At 33.2% G+C, this 22,044-nt stretch overlaps 1 protein-coding gene across 3 annotated transcripts in view; it reads right to left on the bottom strand.

Annotated features, from left to right (window-relative positions):
- Positions 1-22,044, bottom strand: part of PPP1R9A (protein phosphatase 1 regulatory subunit 9A) — a 558,902-nt gene that overhangs the window by 372,914 nt on the left and 163,944 nt on the right. The window lies entirely within an intron of this gene.

Genomic DNA, 22,044 nt, shown 5'->3' with positions numbered 1-22,044 from the left:
TCAGTATATGCATGAATGGGTTTGCGTGTAACTTTTTATGGAAAGTGTAACAAAGAGACCCTTTTTGTAGTTTTATTGATTAATAAAATATAAACGGTGTTCAAAATAAAAAGAGTGCTAAATTCCCTTTCTTTACAAATAAGGAATAACTTATCCTCCTTATATTCTTTTTTAATATATATATATATATGTGTATGTATATATATATATATATATATATATATATATATATATATATATATATATATACACACACATATACACACAGTATATATACACACAACTCTGTAAAGAAAATAAGAGACCACTGCAAAATGATCAGTTTCTCTGGTTTTACTATTTATAGGTATGTATTTGAGTAAAATTGAACATTTTTATTTTATTCTATAAACTACTGACATTTCTCCTAAATTCCAATTACATTCTCTAAATAATATTATTTTTATTTGCAGAAAATGACAACTGGTCACAATTAAAAAAAAAAGATGCAGTGTTTACAGACCTCGAATAATGCAAAGTAAAATATGATATTCTTTTACAAAAAACACAATACTAATGTTTTAACTTAGCAGGAGTTCAGAAATCAATATTCTGTTCAATAACCGTGATTTTCAATCACAGCTTTCATGCGTCTTGGCATGCTCTCCACCAGTCTTTCAAATTGCTGTTGGGTAACTTTATGCTACTCCTGGCACAAAAAAATTAAGCAGCTCGGCTTTGTTTGATGGCTTGTCTCTCCAGTTCTTAAAGGGATGTTAAACACCTGGAGAATGTTTATATAAAATGTTCAGTTATGCGTAATGAAACAACTTTTCTATATGTTCTCATTATTTATTTTGCCCCTTTTCATGTAATTTATTTATGGATAGAGTGCAGTTTATATTCCCAGACCTTGAAGTGCACCTTCTGGCCTCAAGGCCAACCCTTTCTGTACCTAATTGGATTTATCTTATAGCAAACAATGAATATGGCTCAATTTAACAATCAGCTGTGCAATGTTAAAGGGACACTGAACCCAAAAAATTATCCATGCAATTTTAAGCAACTTTCTAATTTACTCCTATTATCAATTTTGCTTTGTTCTCTTGCTATCTTTATTTGAAAAAGAAGGCATCTAAGCTAAGGAGCCAGAACATTTTTGGTTCAGACCCTGGACAGCACTTGTTTATTGGGGGGTGAATTTAGCCACCAATCAGCAAGAACAACCCAGGTTGTTCACCAAAAATGGGCCGGCATCTAAACTTACATTCTTGCTTTTCAAATAAAGATACCAAGAGAATGAATAAAAATTTATAATAGGAGTAAATTAGAAAGTTGCTTAAAATTGCATGCTCTATCTGAATTATGAAAGAAAAAAATTGGGTTCAATGTCCCTTTAACTAAGAGGCTGGACAGACAAGGTTCAAGACCACAAACCTCATTCACTCAGCTTTTGATAAATGAAGCCCTATGTACTAACTTTATTACAGGGGCTAGCTTTGTTGTCTGAAGACTAAATCCCCAGACCGGCTCCTCCAAATAAGGCAAATTGTTTGTGGAGTTTGGTTATTAAGACATAATTGCAGTAAAAATGGTGTGAATTTGGTTTAAAAACATTGAGACTGGATATGTTATTCTATAGCAGCACAATACAAATATGTAATAATCACAAGGTGTTTTACTGTCCCTTTAAGCTAGTCTATAGAATCCATTCACTAATGCAGAGCATTCCAAACTTTTCATGTTGGCGACACACTTTTTAGACCTACATCATTTTGCGACACAGTAATTTAGTTGTACTAGCAAACAGGAGGTTAAACTAACTTGTTTTAAGAGATACGGACACATACATAAATTATATAATAACAAAATGTATTTACAAGTAACAGTAAGTATGTGCAAGAATAAAATAAAAGTTTAATACCACCAATAGCTACTTACTATTTTAATGGGATGTATGAGGTTGATGGGATGAACATAGTTTCTGAATATTTGGTGGAATATTAGATAAAGACACTCGCATTTCATCATCAAGCTTTTTTAAGCTTCCACTCCCTATCCATATATCAAGAGCAGGAGCAGCAATGCACTACTGGGAGCTAGCTGCAAATAAAACCTCACTTTGAGTTCTGACTTCAGCTCATCGTTTAAGCTGCCGCCCTCAGAGCTCTGCGAGTCCGACTGACTGCTGCCCGCGCTGCAAACACCTTGCTGTCCCACTCACTGACTGCACATGCAGTCACGAGCCTATTGAGGAGACTACACGTACAGTCAGGAGCCAACGCCGCCAATGGTATTGATTTCAGTTCCCGCTGAGCTGCGCCAATAGGTTAAGATGATCTGTGACCCACTAGGTATCATTCACGTGTCAACCACGTGATGTGCGTAGCAGGCAGGAGGAAAGTCCAAACTCCCCCCCAAAAAATTAAACAAAAAAATTTAAATTAAAAAAAATGTGTGCTGACAGTGTCACGACACACAGTTTGGAAAGCACTGCACTAATGTCTCCAGCTATAGTGAATACATGTTACAGAATAACACAGGAAGTGGAGAGACAACTTAAATAAATAATCTAGTGCACATTACTAATAGCTGTCACCTGTACCTCTAAATATGTATAAACACATTTCAATATCCAGTCACAATATTCTGAATTTAAAAAGCTTTATTTAGTTGTGGTTACAAAAACACAAAGGCTCCCTTTAATAATGAACTCTTGTGGAGTTAATGGTTTCCAGCCTATCAATTAAAGTTATGGGCCAGCAACTGCCACTGGTCTCTCCCCAGGGTTCAGTAAAGAATAGCCTTTTTGCTGCTGAATTACTGCATATTCAAGACCAGCTCCACCACACATTAGGTTAACAATTTTAAAACTGAATATTTAAATCCATTTCCCTAATCTGCAATGCAGATCTTAACTTCCTCTTGTGTGTGACACTGCCCAGTACCCTTCTGTTGCAGCCATAAATCATGCAATCCCTATGCCTTACTGATCCTATAGCTGTTTCACTTTCATTCAATTCTCAAGTGACTGACTTTATAGTACTCACAACAAATCAACCAAACCAGCCCAGCACATCTATTTACACACTATACACGCATAGCCATCCTTACTCTGTGTCCACTGATGGCTCTAATGCATATTTAAGTATTTAAATAATCAATGGTGTAATAAAAACTCCCTTTCATGTTTCCCATATGGTGCTATGAAGCTACATAAAAGAACTGAAACAGTCAACAATACATTTCCCCTCTGTATGGCCCTTGTGAGTGTTCAGATTTTAGTTGTCCATCTGTCAGCTTTCTTTTACAAAATGCCTCTTTCTTTTATACATATATACAGTATATAAAATAAGACATACAATATGTGTATTGAAACTAAAAATAAAGGACTCTCAAAATAGCTACAGAATATTTTGAGCAAAAGTGGTAGGTGTTTAAATTATAGCCCACTGACAAGGATTCAATTAAAGCACCAATTAAATAAGGTTACTTGGTGAAAAGATATTCTTTTTCTTCATTTTTTTTGAGCAATTCAATGAATAAGCGGTAATTATGCATATTTATCTCAATAAATTGTAAACATGTGGCTATGACACATAGGCAGAAAATGCTTAGTAACATTTATTAATATATAAAGGTATAAATGTCAATGCAATTAAGTAACAAGCTGGCAAATAGACAACATTTAGAACATCTGTTTTGTTTCAGATATATAAAAATTATAAGGTGAATGGCAACAGAATGCCCTCATAGATCCCTGATTAATTGATTACATTGCTTTGGTCTAATGAACAACATGGTGCCATAGTGTAGCTGATGTGGCAAAACTGCAACTGTATCAGCAGTCACTATTAGCCCTCAGAGAGCCCATTATTTATGCAGAACAGGTGCATCTCTGCATCGGCCATCGATGGAGCCAATCGTTGGTGACAATACTTAAGATGGCAGTGACAATTGTGAGGTGGGGGAGAGAAAAGAGCTGTTTGAGGGGGGTCAGGAAGGGATCAGGGGGTGGGATGTATCAGGTGGAAGACTGATCTCTACACTAAAGCTAATATTAACCCTACAAGTTACCTAATTAACCCCTTCACTGCTGGGCATAATACAAGTGTGGTGCGCATTGGCATTTAGCAGCCTTCTAATAACCAAAATGTAATGCCAAAGCCATATATGTCTGCTATTTCTGAACAAAGGGGATCCCAGAGAAGCATTTTCAATAATTTGTGACATGATTACACTAAGTTTGTAAATAATTTCAGTGAGAAACCTAAAATTGTTCAAAAGTTAACAATTTTTTTTATTTGATCGCATTTGGCAGTGAAATGGTTACATGAAATATACCAAAATTGGTCTAGATAAATACTTTGGGTTGTCTACTACACTACACTAAAGCTAAAATTAACCTTACAAGCTACCTAATTAACCCCTTAAAGAGACAGTCAACACCAGAATTTTTGTTGTTTTAAAAGATAGATAATGGTGTTTTTTGGTGGTTGTAGATGTGTAACAGATTTTGGGGTTAAAGTTAGAAAAAGTGTGTTTTTTTCCATTTTTTCATCATATTTTTTTTTTTTAATAGTAAATTATAAGATATGATGAAAATAATGGTATCTTTAGAAAGTCCATTTATTTGCGAGAAAAACGGTATATAATGTGTTGGTACAGTAAAAAGGAAAATTACAGCTAAACACAAACACTGCAGAAATGTAAAAATAGCCTTGGCCCCAAACGGTCAGAAAATGGAAAAGTGCTGTGGTCACTAAAAGGGACACTGAACCCAATTTTTTTATTTCCTGATTCAGATAGAGCATGCAATTTTCAGTAACTTTCTAATTTACTCCTATTATCAATTTTTCTTCATTCTCTTGCTATCTTTATTTAAAAAGCAAGAATGTAAGTTTAGAAGCCGGCCCATTTTTGGTTGATTGGACAGCAGCAATAAACAAGTATTGTCCCGGGTCTGAACCAAAAATTGACTGGCCCCTTAGCTTAGATGCCTTCTTTTTCAAATAAAGATAGCAAGAGAACAAAGAAAATTTGATAATAGTAGTGAATTAGAAAGTTGCTTAAAATTGCATGTTCTATCTGAATCATGAAAGAAACAATTTGGGTTCAGTGTCCCTTTAATGGAAAAGAGATGACAAAGCAGGATATCTCACAAAATGTGGAATGTGGATGTCTTCTCCAGTCTGCAGAAAAAGATCTTTTTTAATCCATTAGAAAAGCTGAGCATTGTATCATAGAAGGCTTATCCCAAAGTTCTCCAAGGACATGTCTATGTATTAGAAAACTCAATTATGTTGTGTAGGCCTTGCACTGTGTTAAAGGGACGCTAAAGTCTAAATTAAACCTTCATGATTCAAATAGAGCACGCAAATAAAAAACACTTTCCAGTTTACTTCCATTATCAAATTCATCTGAATACTTTCTGAGTAACCAGCTCCTTCTGAGTGTTTGTAATTCTACTGTATCTAATGGTCCTTTAACTTAACCAATAATTCCCATTGCAAAAAGTTAAATAAAAATTTAACAGCAGCTTTCCAGTCCATCACCAAACATTTTTATAGCCGCTCTTTCTAATTCAACAGCCTAAACCACTTGACCTGAAACATTTTGCACATACCCACTTCACATATTAATAAATATGACTGTTTCCTGGATTACAAAAGAAACTAAAAATATAAATTGAAATCTCATTCTTAAACCAACGAAAAACATACAATACTAAAAAATAAAAAAATAAATCACCTGAATTTAGTTTATTTAGTATTGCAAAGAAGTGTTTGGACATTAACTAAAATTGTTAATTTAACAAATGATATGAATAGTTTTGAATGGTTATGCTAAATATCCTGCATTCTAACACAGTAAAGGGACAGTTAAGTCAAAACTAAACTTTCATGATTCAGATAGAGCAGTTTTAAGAGTATGTTCATGAGAATTACAAATTTAGTATTTCAACTGGCTGTCCAATAAAATCTATATAAAGATACTATAGTGGTCACTTTATTAATTTACCCTGATTGCCAACTTAATTTTAAATGCCTACACCGCTTCTTTGCATTACAAATATTGCCCAAATTGAGGTGATGCACATAAGCACATCTGCATGCGTTGCTGGCAGCCAAGGATGGTAAACAAAACACTGCCTTATTTGTTACTGACAGTCCTGGGGATGTTAAAACCCTTCTTTGTGTGTGTTACATGTAGCCATTCGGATAAAATCTCTGCTTTCTTTGTTTTTCTAATTGGTAACCACAAGGGCGTAAAAACAATGCTCCGGTGTTTTACTGGAAATCAAGTGAAATCACTGACTTGTGTGTTACTGGCAGGTGGCAGCCACATAGATAAAATTATTAGTTGAAAAATATGTAGTGGGAAATATATATGGTGGGGTTAGGGTTATCCTCCTTTACTGACAGTCACACATACAGTGCATGTGCAGCAGTGTTACTTCTTACTGGGCCATACTTGCCTTTACAACTCAAGAACTTCTTAAATAGCTGGACATTTAAAGGGACAGTAAAGTCAAAATTAGACATTCATGATTCAGACAGAGCATACTATTTTAACAAATTTCCAATTTATTTCTATTATATCATTTTTTTCCTTCTCTTGTTATCCTTTGCTGAAAGGATTATCTAGGTAAGCTAAGGAGCAGCAAAGAACCTAGGTTCTAGCTGCTAATTGGTGGCTGCCATTGGCTCACCCATGTGTTCAGTTAAAAACCAGTAGTGCATTGCTGCTCCTTCAACAAATGATACCAAGAGAATTAAACAAAATTGATAATAGAAGTAAACTGTAAAGTTGTTTAAAATTGTATGTTCTACCTATATAGGGTGACCATTCTGCCGCTTTAAAAAGGGACACATATGAAAAATACATAGGTTAGGGTTCTTATAATGGAACATTATTCAAAACATTTCTTTAAACAGCCTTGACATATGTATTTTTCATATGTGTCCCTTTTAAAAGGGTTTAATTTCCCTTTAAGCATAGATTTTACTGGGTAGCATACTGAAATACTGGACTATCTGGTTCAATGCTGGACACCTGGCAACCCTAGGTGGGGTAAGGGGTGGGACCTCAGGTACAGCATTAGGAAGGGATTATTTTATGACATCACCCAACATGCCCAGTATTTTTGCAGAGGATAGCTGGCTACTGTATGATGCTAAAAGTATATAAATGCTCATTGTCTGGACATCATACAGCATTTAATTTCTTTATAAATATTAATGGAGCTAATTAAAAAAAAACAGCAATGAATAAAATTTAGGAGGATCAATTCCAACAACTTAAATTCTGTGAGATAAAAGTTAAAGCACAGACACATTTCTTGTCAACATGCAAATTGCATAAAAAATTAAATGAATGCACAGTTGATTAATGAGGTCATTCATTCTCAGCTCATATTTTAACAAACATGACTGAGTCTTTGTTTTATAAAATTGTTAAAATATTTCTCAGATCGCACATTCAAAGCACAAAACATATTCTGAATATAGATGTATGAAGATATTAAAATGAAGATTTTGGCCTAAAAAAAATATGTTATCTAAAAATGAACACAAACTGATAGGAAAGGGTTAACATTGCATATGTCACGAACTGAGGAATGTCAAAGAAAACAAATACACATTTCAGTAATAATAAATGCATCTGTGCATAATGTTCACCTTTCTCATTGGCTGAATATGGTCTAGATTACAAGTGGAGCAGTATTTTGTGTTTTTACTATAGCAAAAACTCTGCTAGGATTTTCATTTTTGCATATGGCCAGGTTGCACTGGTATTATAAGTTGAAAGTAAACAGTTTTTTCTCTAGCGGTAAGCCAAATCGCACTTAAAGTCGAAAACAACCTAACACACACACTCTCCCGCAAACACTAGAGCATTTTCGCTATTGCGCTAACCCGACATGAAAATATGAATATTTCATATTCCAATATTATTAACATAACGAAATATGTTCTATTTATTCATAATTCAATATTTCTACATATATCTGATGTTTTTTTTAAACAAATATATATTTTTACCTATATGTAGATATACATAATATGCTCACGAAAACACAATATCACTTGCGCAAAAACGTTTGCGTCTCACTTATAATCTAGCCCTAAATATTACATGACAATTTCACTTTATAGAAAACTTAAATCACGGAATTTGCATACTGGCTTTTTTAGGCATCTTTACGCAAAATATGATGTGCTTAATGTCCCTTTAATACTGATGGTTTTACATTGCTTGTGATTTCTTTGAAGAACTAAAAATTTGTATTAAATGCTGGAGACATAACATATATTGAAAAGCCAAGAAAAGGAAAATACACACACCTCTCAACTGTCCCAGATCTGCCGGAATTGTCACACTTTTGGAGGCTTCCTTCCCGAAGCTTGGTTTAAAGGCACTAAACCAGCTCTGCCCAGGCTCAGAGAAACGTTGGGAGTTATGTATATGTGTAATTATATAATAAAATGTATTCTAAAACTCTTAGGATCCGCGTACATATAACATAAAGACCAACAGAATACATGCCGCCAATCATATGTGGTTCTGCAGATCCAAGAGGTTCACCATTCTTTGCTTCTCTTTATTTGTTTACTTGCATCAGTATTCATTTAAAGGGAAAGTCTAGTCAAAATTAAACTTTCATGATTCAGATAGAGCATGTCATTTTAAACAACTTTCTAATTTACTCCTATAATCAATTTCTCTTCGTTCTCTTGGAATCTTTATTTGAAAAAGCAAGAATGTAAGCTTAGGAGCCCGCCCATTTTTGGTTCAGCACCTGGGTAGCGCTTGCTGATTGGTGTCTAAATATAGCCACCAATCAGCAAGCGCTACCCAGGTGCTGAACAAAAAAATGGTCAGGCTCCTAAGCTTCCATTCTTGCTTTTGTTCAAATAAAGATACCAAGAGAACAAATAAATATTTATAGTAGGAGTAAATTCAAAAGTTGCTTAATATTGCATGGTCTATCTGATTTATGAAAGGTTAATTTTGACTAGAATATCCCTTTAATAAACCCCAAATGCCTGACACACTCACTGTTACACTTCTTTGTGTCACCTGTAAAACTGTATAACTTCCCCTAACTGTAAACAATATTGTATCACTTTTATTCTCAGACACTACAGTCACTTTCCCCAAGTGCTTTATAAACAATGGCTCTACAGCATATCATTCAATATCATAACCTCTAGACCCGAATCTCTCAGTTTATATATTAATGTTTGTTACTGTGTAACAATGCTAAGCACACTATTAACCTCTATGGTGGTCAGATCTATTGCGTCACTGTGGGTATCAGTTTAGTTACATTGTCCTATCTCAAACAAAATCAAGTGGTTTTTGCTCAATTGAGATAACGATTCTGGTTGCCTCCATAAACTCACTTAAGCACGAAAACACTAAACATTCCACACAAAAGCAATTAGAAAATTGTGCAGTAAAATGATAATGCATAATATTTTAATAAGGATTGGGGAACAGCTTCTTGTAAATTACACAATCTATTTGGATGGCAAAACCTTTTATTCAGCATGTCTTTGGAGAGCATCATTATCAGGAGACAAATTAAAATTTGTGATGCGAATTGACATAGAATGGAGGTGATTTATTTAAATGGACATTTAAGTCAAAATAAAACATTTAATAAACTTTTCAATTTACTTATATTATTTATTTTACTTTGTTCTCTTGGTATCATTTATTGAAAAGCATACTTATTTAGGATCAGAAGCAAAAATGAACTACTGGTATCATCAAAGTACAATTTTCCGAAATATAGTAAACATGGCAAATAACAATTGAATGTATAATGCAATTTTGTCAAAATGTCATTAATTAAAGGGTCACTGAACCCAAATATTTTCTTTTGTGATTCAGATAGAGCATGCAATTTTAAGCAACTTTCTAATTTACTCCTATTATCAAATTTTCTTCATTCTCTTGGTATCTATATTTGAAAAGCAAGAATATAAGTTTAGATGCCGGACCCTGGGTTGTTCTTGCTGATTGGTGGATACTTTCACCCATCAATAAACAAGTGCTGTCCACGGTCTGAACCAAATTTTTTTAGCTTAGATGCCTTCTTTTTCAAATAAAGATAGGAAGAGAACGAAGAAAAAATGATAACAGGAGTAAATTAGAAAGTTGCTTAAAATTGCATACTCTATCTGAATCACGGAAGAAAACAATTGGGTTCAGTGTCCCTTTAAACATTTTATGGAGTAATGTATTTTGAATTGAATGCTGCTGCATACCATGAATTACGTAAAGTCAACACATATGTGCTTGGTGATGTAATAAAGAATTAAGAAGAGTCCAGGGGCAGAGGAAATTCCTCATTCAAGTGTTGCAGATGCTCATACTTCAGCTTTTCACTACTTACAGGCACACTAGACTCCTTGTTTCAAAAACGTAATTCTGCCCTTTTAAATGACAAATCTCTGTAAGATATACAGTAGATGACTGCCAGGAATTATTCTCATTTAATACATTTAACAGCGCTGTCATTATGGTATTGGCGGTACTTGTCATGTTTTAAATTGTATTTAAGGGACATTATATTCATCTTCTTCTTTATACCTTAATCACATTTTTTTAAATAAATTTGTGCTGACTAACCTGTATAATCTTGTAAGGCATGTGTACTCTCTGTCATCAATATGTGGGAGACGTGTATGTGTGTGTATATATACAATGTTCTCCACAGGAAATGTTGCCAGGCATTATGAAGGGTATTCAGGTGGGCAGTGAAATATTTTCTTATATTATGTCATTTTCTGCTATCTTGAAAACTACTTGTATGATTTAACATAAACGTCTTTAATTTGACAATGATTTAACACCTACTCTGAATTTTAAATAAGCAGTAGATTTTTTTTCTGACAAATTTACTTTTTCAGCCCACTGTATCATGTGACAGACATCAGCCAATCACAGACTAGTATACATATACCCAGTTAACTTGCGCACATGCTCAGTAGGATCTTGTTCCCCAAAAAGTGTGAAAATAAAGATAAAAATGTGATAATGGAAGTAATTTGGAAAGTGTCTTAAAACTGCCTGCTCTATCTGAATCATAAAAGTTTATTTTTACTTGAGTGTCCCTTTAAAGTAATGATGGATGGAGTGTTCTTTTCCTTTTGCAGAATTGAGCTGTTCTTGCCATCATATTGATGACTACAACTAGAGATGATGACCTTCTATCGACCCCTCTATTTTATCACAGCACAACAGATTAGCACCTGGTTTTAATAAGAGAATTAATTCCACAAATTAAAGAGACAGCAAAGTGAAAACTGCAATGTTCATAATTTAGTTAGAGCATGAAATTGTAAACAACTTTCCAGTTTTCTTCTGGTATCAAATGTACTTTCTTCTCCTGGTATCCTTTGTTGAAGAGTAAACCTAAGTAGGCTCAGCAGCAACAATGTACTATTGGGAGCTAGCTGAACACATCAGGAGGCGTATATGTGCAACCACCAATGATAACCTAACTCCCAGTAGTGAGTGCACTTCCTGTGCCAACCTAGGTTTACTGGGTGCTCTATCTGAATCTTATAAATTTAGTTTTGACTTTATCATGTTTTTAAGATTATAAGGCACATATTTACTAAGTAAGCCTTTAAAATGTACAATAAATCATTCTCCACCACTAAAGTCTAAGTTCTAAATGGAAAATATTTGTTGGGGTGCATTAAAGTATCGGAAAATGCACAGCAGGGCATTATAAAAGTATTTGCAAGAGTTTACATGCTTTTTATCTAAGGTTTTGTAATTGCTTTTCTTGTGCTCGTAACCTGGTTAGCATACTGTTGTAGGTCATGCACCCCCCCCACTGATTTGAATGCCAGTAAGATCATATACTCATATGCAAATATGTTTGCAATGGAAACTCTAGTGCATTGCTGAGTGTTTAAATGTTTACTTTCATGTTTAATCAAAAACATAAAAAAAAATCCCTCTTCACATAAAAAAACAAAAAGTTTGTTTTTTCATTACAAAAAAAAGTGCCACCTTGTCCACAGTATAAAACCAAAGCATAAATTCTCTTGCAAAGAAACCCGTGTACAGGTCATATCATTAATGGCTAACTGCTAAGGACCCTTCACCCAGCAAATAAATACTTGCAATTGTATTCCCTATTAGTTAGCCATTAAATATTTCACCTGAACATTGCTTTTTGTTATTTTATCTTTTACAGAACAATTCTTTGTTTCAGATAAAAACAACCCTATATTACATTAGGTGGCAAGACCTCCTCTGTGGTTTTTCTAGAAGAAAGATCCCTAATGGTTCAATAATTTAGGCTTTAAAAATGAAACTTTCACAATTCAGATAGAGCATATAATTTTACACATCTTCCAACTTACTTCTTTTATTACATTTTCTTAGCAAAGCACAACTGAGACCTAGCAGAAAACAATTGGTAAACCATTGGCAAGAGATATTTATGTACAGGAACCAATTACCAGCTAGTTCCCAGTAGTGCATGCACCTAGGTATGTATTTAACAAAGGATACAGACAGAATGAAGCAAATTTGATAATAGAAGTAAATCAGAAAGTTGTTTAGAGCTGCATGCTCTTTCTGAATAATGTAATGTTAGCTTTACTGTTCCTTTACATGTTCATTTTTTTTTTCAGACTTCAAACTTTTCATTGAAAGACTTGCAGGCAGTTGTCACAGTGCCAGTGTGACCAAATTGGTGAATTGGAACTGTCTTGTTGACATTCTCGTTGGGCCACATAGGTTCTTTACTTATGGGAAACAGTGCCCATTGACGTAACTATAATTAACGTGGCACCCTTTTTTTACTTGTCTTACTCTGTACACTCTTATTTCCATCTACTCAAGGTGATATGTTCAGTAGGTGTCAATGACAGCATCACAGCTTCTTTACAGAAACAAAGCATAGTGTATTTTGAGATTAACCAAGGAGCCTATGTGACAGTTAAGACAAATGACATCATGGGCTTTATGTTACAGCTTGTCAAAGGGTAATGCTTGGCTACTCCACCTGTTTTCATTACGTTACGTTTTCTTAGGCATGTTTAGATTTTTTTACAACACTGAAAAGATATACGGTACGTTAATGTCCTCTGTTCGAATAACCTGCACAAAGCATTTTAATAAAACCCAAAGTCCTAGAAGTTCAATTTTAAATTTGATCTATTTTTTTTCCTATAAAAGAATATTTGATTATGATCTGTTTTCATGAGATTATAAAGAGTATCTGACCTGCCCAAACTATTAACTCCCACATACCATGAATGTATTTTTTCAGTACATTTATATGTGTAATCTAGTTATAATCACAATAATAATCATACTAACTGTAATGAAAACACACATACTGTAGAACTATTCTTTTTGAAGACATATGAGTAAATGAAGCAAGGAATGAATGTGACATCAGTGTGTGTGTGAAATCAATAAAGAGAAGAACAATGAGAGATAGAGGGAAGGAGGAGAGATTAGCAGATTGAAGTAAAAAATGTATGTGAAATTTAGGGGATGATAAGGCAAGATAATGATAAGTAGAACATTTTAGGATTACAGAGACAAATATGTGTTTAGTTGGATTAATTATATCTGGCGCATTTATTATATACATTCATTATATCTGGCGCATTTATTATATACATTCATTATATCTGGCGCATTTATTATATACATTCATTATATCTGGCGCATTTATTATATACATTCATTATATCTGGCGCATTTATTATATACATTCATTATATCAGGCGCATTTATTATATACATTCATTATATCTGGCGCATTTATTATATACATTCATTATATCTGGCGCATTTATTATATACATTCATTATATCTGGCGCATTTATTATATACATTCATTATATCTGGCGCATTTATTATATACATTCATTATATCTGGCACATTTATTATATACATTCATTATATCTGGCGCATTTATTATATACATTCATTATATCTGTCACATTAACTATATACATTCATTATATCTGGCACATTTATTATATACATTTATTATATCTGGCGCATTTATTATATACATTCATTATATCTGGCACATTTATTATATACATTTATTATATCTGGCGCATTTATTATATACATTCATTATATCTGGCGCATTTATTATATACATTTATTATATCTGGGGCATTTATTATATACATTCATTATATCGGGGCATTTATTATATACATTCATTATATCTGGCGCATTTATTATATACATTCATTATATCTGGTGCATTTATTATATACATTTATTATATCTGGCGCATTTATTATATACATTCATTATATCTCATGCATTTATTATATACATTTATTAAATCTGGCGCATTTATTATATACATTCATTATATCTGACACATTAACTATATACATTCATTATATCTGGCGCATTTATTATATACATTCATTATATCTGGCACATTAACTATATACATTCATTATATCTGGCGCATTTATTCTATACATTCATTATATCTGGCGCATTTATTATATACATTCATTATATCTGGCGCATTTATTATATACATTCATTATATCTGGCGCATTTATTATATACATTTATTATATCTGGCGCATTTATTATATACATTCATTATATCTGGCGCATTTATTATATACATTCATTATATCTGGGCATTTATTCTATACATTCATTATATCTGGCGCATTTATTATATACATTCATTATATCTGGCACATTAACTATATACATTCATTATATCTGGCGCATTTATTATATACATTCATTATATCTGGGGCATTTATTATATACATTCATTATATCTGGTGCATTTATTATATACATTCATTATATCTGGCACATTAACTATATACGTTCATTATATCTAGCGCATTTATTATATACATTCATTATATCCGGCGCATTTATTATATACATTCATTATATCTGGCACATTAATTATATACATTCATTATATCTGGCGCATTTGTTATATACATTCATTATATCTGGTGCATTTATTATATACAATCATTATATCTGGCGCATTTATTATATACATTCATTATATCTGGCACATTAACTATATACATTCATTATATACCGCGCATTTATTATATACATTCATTATATACCGCGCATTTATTATATACATTCATTATATCTGGCACATTAATTATATACATTCATTATATCTGGCGCATTTATTATATACATTTATTATATCTGGCGCATTTATTATATACATTCATTATATCTGGCGCATTTATTATATACATTCATTATATCTCAAGCATTTATTATATACATTTATTATATCTGGCGCATTTATTATATACATTCATTATATCTGGCGCATTTATTATATACATTTATTATATCTGGCGCATTTATTATATACATTCATTATATCTGGCGCATTTATTATATACATTCATTATATCTGGCGCATTTGTTATATACATTCATTATATCTGGTGCATTTATTATATACATTCATTATATCTGGCACATTTATTCTATACATTTATTACATCTGGCACATTAACTATATACATTCATTATATCTGGCGCATTTATTATATACATTCATTATATCTGGTGCATTTATTATATACATTCATTATATCTGGTGCATTTATTATATACATTCATTATATCTGGCACATTAACTATATACATTCATTATATCTGGCGCATTTATTATATACATTAGTTATATCTGGCGCATTTATTATATACATTTATTATATCTGGCGCATTTATTATATACATTCATTATATCTGGTGCATTTATTATATACATTCATTATATCTGGCGCATTTGTTATATACATTCATTATATCTGGTGCATTTATTATATACATTCATTATATCTGGCGCATTTATTATATACATTCATTATATCTGGCACATTAACTATATACATTCATTATATCTGGCGCATTTATTATATACATTAGTTATATCTGGTGCATTTATTATATACATTCATTATATCTGGCGCATTTATTATATACATTCATTATATCTGGCGCATTTATTATATACATTCATTATATCTGGCACATTAACTATATACATTCATTATATCTGGCGCATTTATTATATACATTAGTTATATCTGGTGCATTTATTATATACATTCATTATATCTGGCGCATTTATTATATACATTCATTATATCTGGCGCATTTATTATATACATTCATTATATCTGGCACATTAACTATATACATTCATTATATCTGGCGCATTTATTATATACATTTATTATATCTGGCGCATTTATTATATATATTCATTATATCTGGCGCATTTATTCTATACATTCATTATATCTGGCGCATTTATTATATACATTCATTATATCTGGCGCATTTATTATACACATTCATTATATCTGGCGCATTTATTCTATACATTCATTATATCTGGCGCATTTATTATATACATTCATTATATCTGGCGCATTTATTCTATACATTCATTATATCTGGCGCATTTATTCTATACATTCATTATATCTGGCGCATTTATTATATACATTCATTATATCTGGCGCATTTATTATATACATTCATTATATCTGGCGCATTTATTATATACATTCATTATATCTGGCGCATTTATTATATACATTAGTTATATCTGGTGCATTTTTTATATACATTCATTATATCTGGCGCATTTATTATATACATTCATTATATCTGGCGCATTTATTATATACATTCATTATATCTGGCACATTAACTATATACATTCATTATATCTGGCGCATTTATTATATACATTTATTATATCTGGCGCATTTATTATATATATTCATTATATCTGGCGCATTTATTATATACATTCATTATATCTGGTGCATTTATTATACACATTCATTATATCTGGCGCATTTATTATATACATTCATTATATCTGGGGCATTTATTATATACATTCATTATATCTGGCGCATTTATTATATACATTCATTATATCTGGCGCATTTATTATACACATTCATTATATCTGGCGCATTTATTCTATACATTCATTATATCTGGGGCATTTATTATATACATTCATTATATCTGGCGCATTTATTATATACATTCATTATATCTGGCGCATTTATTATACACATTCATTATATCTGGCGCATTTATTCTATACATTCATTATATCTGCCGCATTTATTATATACATTCATTATATCTGGCGCATTTATTATATACATTCATTATATCTGGCGCATTTATTATATACATTCATTATATCTGGTGCATTTATTATATACATTCATTATATCTGGGGCATTTATTATATACATTCATTATATCTGGCGCATTTATTATATACATTCATTATATCTGGGGCATTTATTATATACATTCATTATATCTGGTGCATTTATTATATACATTCATTATATCTGGCGCATTTATTATATACATTCATTATATCTGGCACATTTATTATATACATTCATTATATCTGGCACATTTATTATATACATTCATTATATCTGGCGCATTTATTATATACATTCATTATATCAGGCGCATTTATTATATACATTCACTATATCTGGCACATTTATATTGTGTATTATATTAATCTTTTACAAGCAACTTGTGTTTTTAAAAAAAAAATATTATGTGCATTTGGTAATTTTGTTTGCCGCTGAATGCAGAGGAAGCCGGCCGCTTGCAGGATTCGGCTCTTCTCAGAGCTGTATTTCTTCTTGTACAAGTGCAACATACTGAGATCTCTGCAAATCCAGAGCTTAGTGGGCTGCACTTTTACAAGAAGAAATACAGCTCTGAAAAGAGCCAAATGCCGTGATCGACCAACTTCATCCGCATTCAGCAGCTAACGAAATAACCATATGCACATCCCTAATAATTATCATGTGGAGGCCAAAAAATAGTGAGCTGATTTTCTTTGTTGTTTGTGCATATAGAGCAAGAAAAAAATGATAATGTGCTTGTGCCAGATCAGAATTTACTAATACAAAACAACCACTTTTAATAAATTTGGTAGCAGTCATTTGGTTAAATGAGCATAAATTCAAGGAAAACCTTTTTAATTTTCTTTTACTATGTAGGATACATATCTACAGTGTGGGACCTATACATACAATAGCAACTACACCTATATAAAATACAAAGCTATAAATAAACAACATGTATTTCCCATACAGATCAGGAATATACATACAAAATCACTGTAATACCTTTTAAATAATCTGTTAAATGGAATGAACATTTTTGAGTATCATAGATACATAAGAATTCCAGGCACATTCTATATAAATACCATATGTAAAGCACTATTCTAGTAAAAAAAAATATTGCATACTCTAATTTATTGTATCATGCCATTTTTGCACTATCATCGCACGAACTTTATGAGTTTAAACCCCAACACAAGGCGTTAAAGTTCTACTTAGATGCTGCAGAGAACTGCAGTTTCTGAGCATTAAACAGTTGGTGAGCCAATCAGCTGCTGCATTTCTTAGACCCTACCAATCACCTGATGTTTTCAGCAGAGGAGCTCCCTACCAATCACCAACTGTGTTCAGCACAGAAGCCAAAGTGCTCATGCCACTGAGTAGGACTCTAAGGGGTCAATTTATCAATTGCCGGGCAGACATGATTCGCTGTAACAAATTATGGCCTAGATTTAGAGTTGGGCGGTAGCCGTCAAAACCAGCGTTAGAGGCTCCTAACGCTGGTTTTTACCGCACTCTGGTATTTGGAGCCAGTCATTAAAGGGTCTAACGCTCACTTTCCAGCCGCGACTTTTCCATACCGCAGATCCCCTTACGTCAATTGCGTATCCTATCTTTTCAATGGGATCTTTCTAATGCCGGTATTTAGAGTCGTGGCTGAAGTGAGCGTTAGAAATCTAACGACAAAACTCCAGCCGCAGAAAAAAAACAGTAGTTAAGAGCTTTCTGGGCTAACGCCGGTTTATAAAGCTCTTAACTACTGTGCTCTAAAGTACACTAACACCCATAAATTACCTATGTACCCCTAAACCGAGGTCCCCCTACATCGCCGCAACTCTATTAAATTTTTTTAACCCCTAATCTGCCGTCCGCACGCCGCCGCAAGGTACGTTATACTTATGTACCCCTAATCTGCTGCCCCTAACACCGCCGACCCCTATATTATATTTATTAACCCCTAATCTGCCCCCCTCAACGTCGCCTCCACCTGCCTACACTTATTAACCCCTAATCTGCCGACCGGACCGCGCCGCTATTATAATAAAGTTATTAACCCCTAATCCGCCTCACTCCCGCCTCAATAACCCTATAATAAATAGTATTAACCCCTAATCTGCCCTCCCTAACATCGCCGACACCTAACTTCAAACATTAACCCCTAATCTGCCGACCAGACCTCACCGCTATTCTAATAATTTTTTTAACCCCTAAAGCTAAGTCTAACCCTAACCCTAACACCCCCCTAAGTTAAATATAATTTAAATCTAACGAAATAAATTAACTCTTATTAAATAAATTATTCCTATTTACAGCTAAATACTTACCTGTAAAATAAACCCTAATATAGCTACAATATAAATTATAATTATATTGTAGCTATTTTAGGATTTATATTTATTTTACAGGTAACTTTGTAATTATTTTAACCAGGTACAATAGCTATTAAATAGTTAATAACTATTTAATAGTTACCTAGTTAAAATAATTACAAAATTACCTGTAAAATAAATCCTAACATAAGTTACAATTAAACCTAACACTAAACTATCAATAAATTAATTAAATAAAATACCTCCAATTACCTACAATTAAACCTAACACTACACTATCAATAAATTAATTAAATACAATACCTACAAATAAATACATTTAAATAAACTAACTAAAGTACAAAAAATAAAAAAGAACTAAGTTACAAAAAATAAAAAAATATTTACAAACATAAGAAAAATATTACAACAATTTTAAACTAATTACACCTACTCTAAGCCCCCTAATAAAATAACAAAGACCCCCAAAATAAAAAAATGCCCTACCCTATTCTAAATTAAAAAAGTTCAAAGCTCTTTTACCTTACCAGCCCTTAAAAGGACCTTTTGTGGGGCATGCCCCAAAGAATTCAGCTCTTTTGCCTGTAAAAAAAACACATACAATACCCCCCCAACATTAAAACCCACCACCCACATACCCCTAATCTAACCCAAACCCCCCTTAAATAAACATAACACTAAGCCCCTGAAGATCTTCCTACCTTATCTTCACCTCGCCGGGTATCACACCGATCCGTCCTGGCTCCGAAATCTTCATCCAAGCCCAAGCGGGGACTGGCGATCCATAATCCGGCGGCTGAAGAGGTCCAGAAGAGGCTCCAAAGTCTTCATCCTATCCGGGAAGAAGAGGCGATCCGGACCGGCAACCATCTTGATCCAAGCGGCATCTTCTATCTTCATCGCCACTGCAACTTACGGACGCGGACAGCTTCAAAAACGTGCTCGTGCACGATATCCCCATAGAAAACAATGGGGCAGTTTGAGCTGAAAAAAAACCTAACCCCAAAATAAAAAAATGCCCTACCCTATTCTAAATTACAAAAGTTCAAAGCTCTTTTACCTTACCAGCCCTTAAAAGGGCCCTTTGCGGGGCATGCCCCAAAAAATTCAGCTCTTTTGCCTGTAAAAAAAAAACATACAATACCCCCTGCCAACATTACAACCCACCACCCACATACCCCTAATCTAACCCAAACCTAGAGTTGCAGTGGCGTTAAATTATGCTCTACGCTCCCTTTTTGGAGCCTAACGCACTGAAAACCCAGCCATTTTGTGAACTCTAAATACCAGCGGTATTTAAAAGGTGCGGGAGAAAAAAAGCACGCGTAGCTAACGCACCCCTTTGGCTGCCAAACTCTAAATCTAGCCGTATGTCTGCCCGACATCACTAAATGCCAACAGCATACGCTGTCGGCATTTAACATTGCACAAGCATTTCTTGTTAAATGCTTGTGCAAAGCCGCCCCCTGCACATTAGCAGGGGATTTCAATCATCCTGATCGGATCGGGATGATTGCAGTCCGGATCGGGTTGGGATGATTGCAGGTGGCGGACAAGTTAAGGAGCAGCGGTCTTACAACCACCGCTTCTTAACTTACGTTTCCGGCGAGCTTCTTAAATCTACCCCTAAGTATGTGTTTAACCCATTAGATAGCGTTAAACACATAGTGCTGGTGTCTCATTAGTGCAATATTTACTTGCTCTAACAAGCATGTCATTTTTTCCCTAGTATGTCCCTTTGATGTTTTCATATGGCAAACAATACAAAAATACAAAATGCTTTCTTTTCATAGATATTATTATTATTATTATTTTTTTTTTATTATCGGTTATTTGTAGAGCGCCAACAGATATTACTGCTAGAATGAAACTTTCATACACTGAAATATATAAAAAAACAGTGTGAAATTATACTGTACTTTATAAAGAATGACACATTTATTAAATAACATGCTGTGTTCTTCAAATACATTGCAGATGAGTCCTATACACAAATGTTGGACAGTATGTTTTTGATTATGGTAGTTCTTTTATGTTGCTGCTTCTGGAGCACTCTTGTGATTTACAACACTCTTTTAGACACATACAACACTCTTTTAGACACATACAACACTCTTTTAGACACATACAACACTCTTTTAGACGCATACAACACTCTTTTAGACACATATAACACTCTTTTAGACACATACAACACTCTTTTAGACACATACAACACTCTTTTAGATGCATACAACACTCTTTTAGACACATACAACACTCTTTTAGACGCATACAACACTCTTTTAGACGCATACAACACTCTTTTAGACACATACAACACTCTTTTAGACGCATACAACACTCTTTTAGACACATACAACACTCTTTTAGACACATACAACACTCTTTTAGACGCATTCAACACTCTTTTAGACACATACAACACTCTTTTAGACGCATACAACACTCTTTTAGACGCATACAACACTCTTTTAGACACATACAACACTCTTTTAGACGCAT

Source organism: Bombina bombina, chromosome 5 (assembly GCF_027579735.1).
Source record: "Bombina bombina isolate aBomBom1 chromosome 5, aBomBom1.pri, whole genome shotgun sequence".
Lineage (NCBI taxonomy): Eukaryota > Metazoa > Chordata > Amphibia > Anura > Bombinatoridae > Bombina > Bombina bombina.
This window is presented reverse-complemented; position numbering and strand designations above follow the sequence as displayed.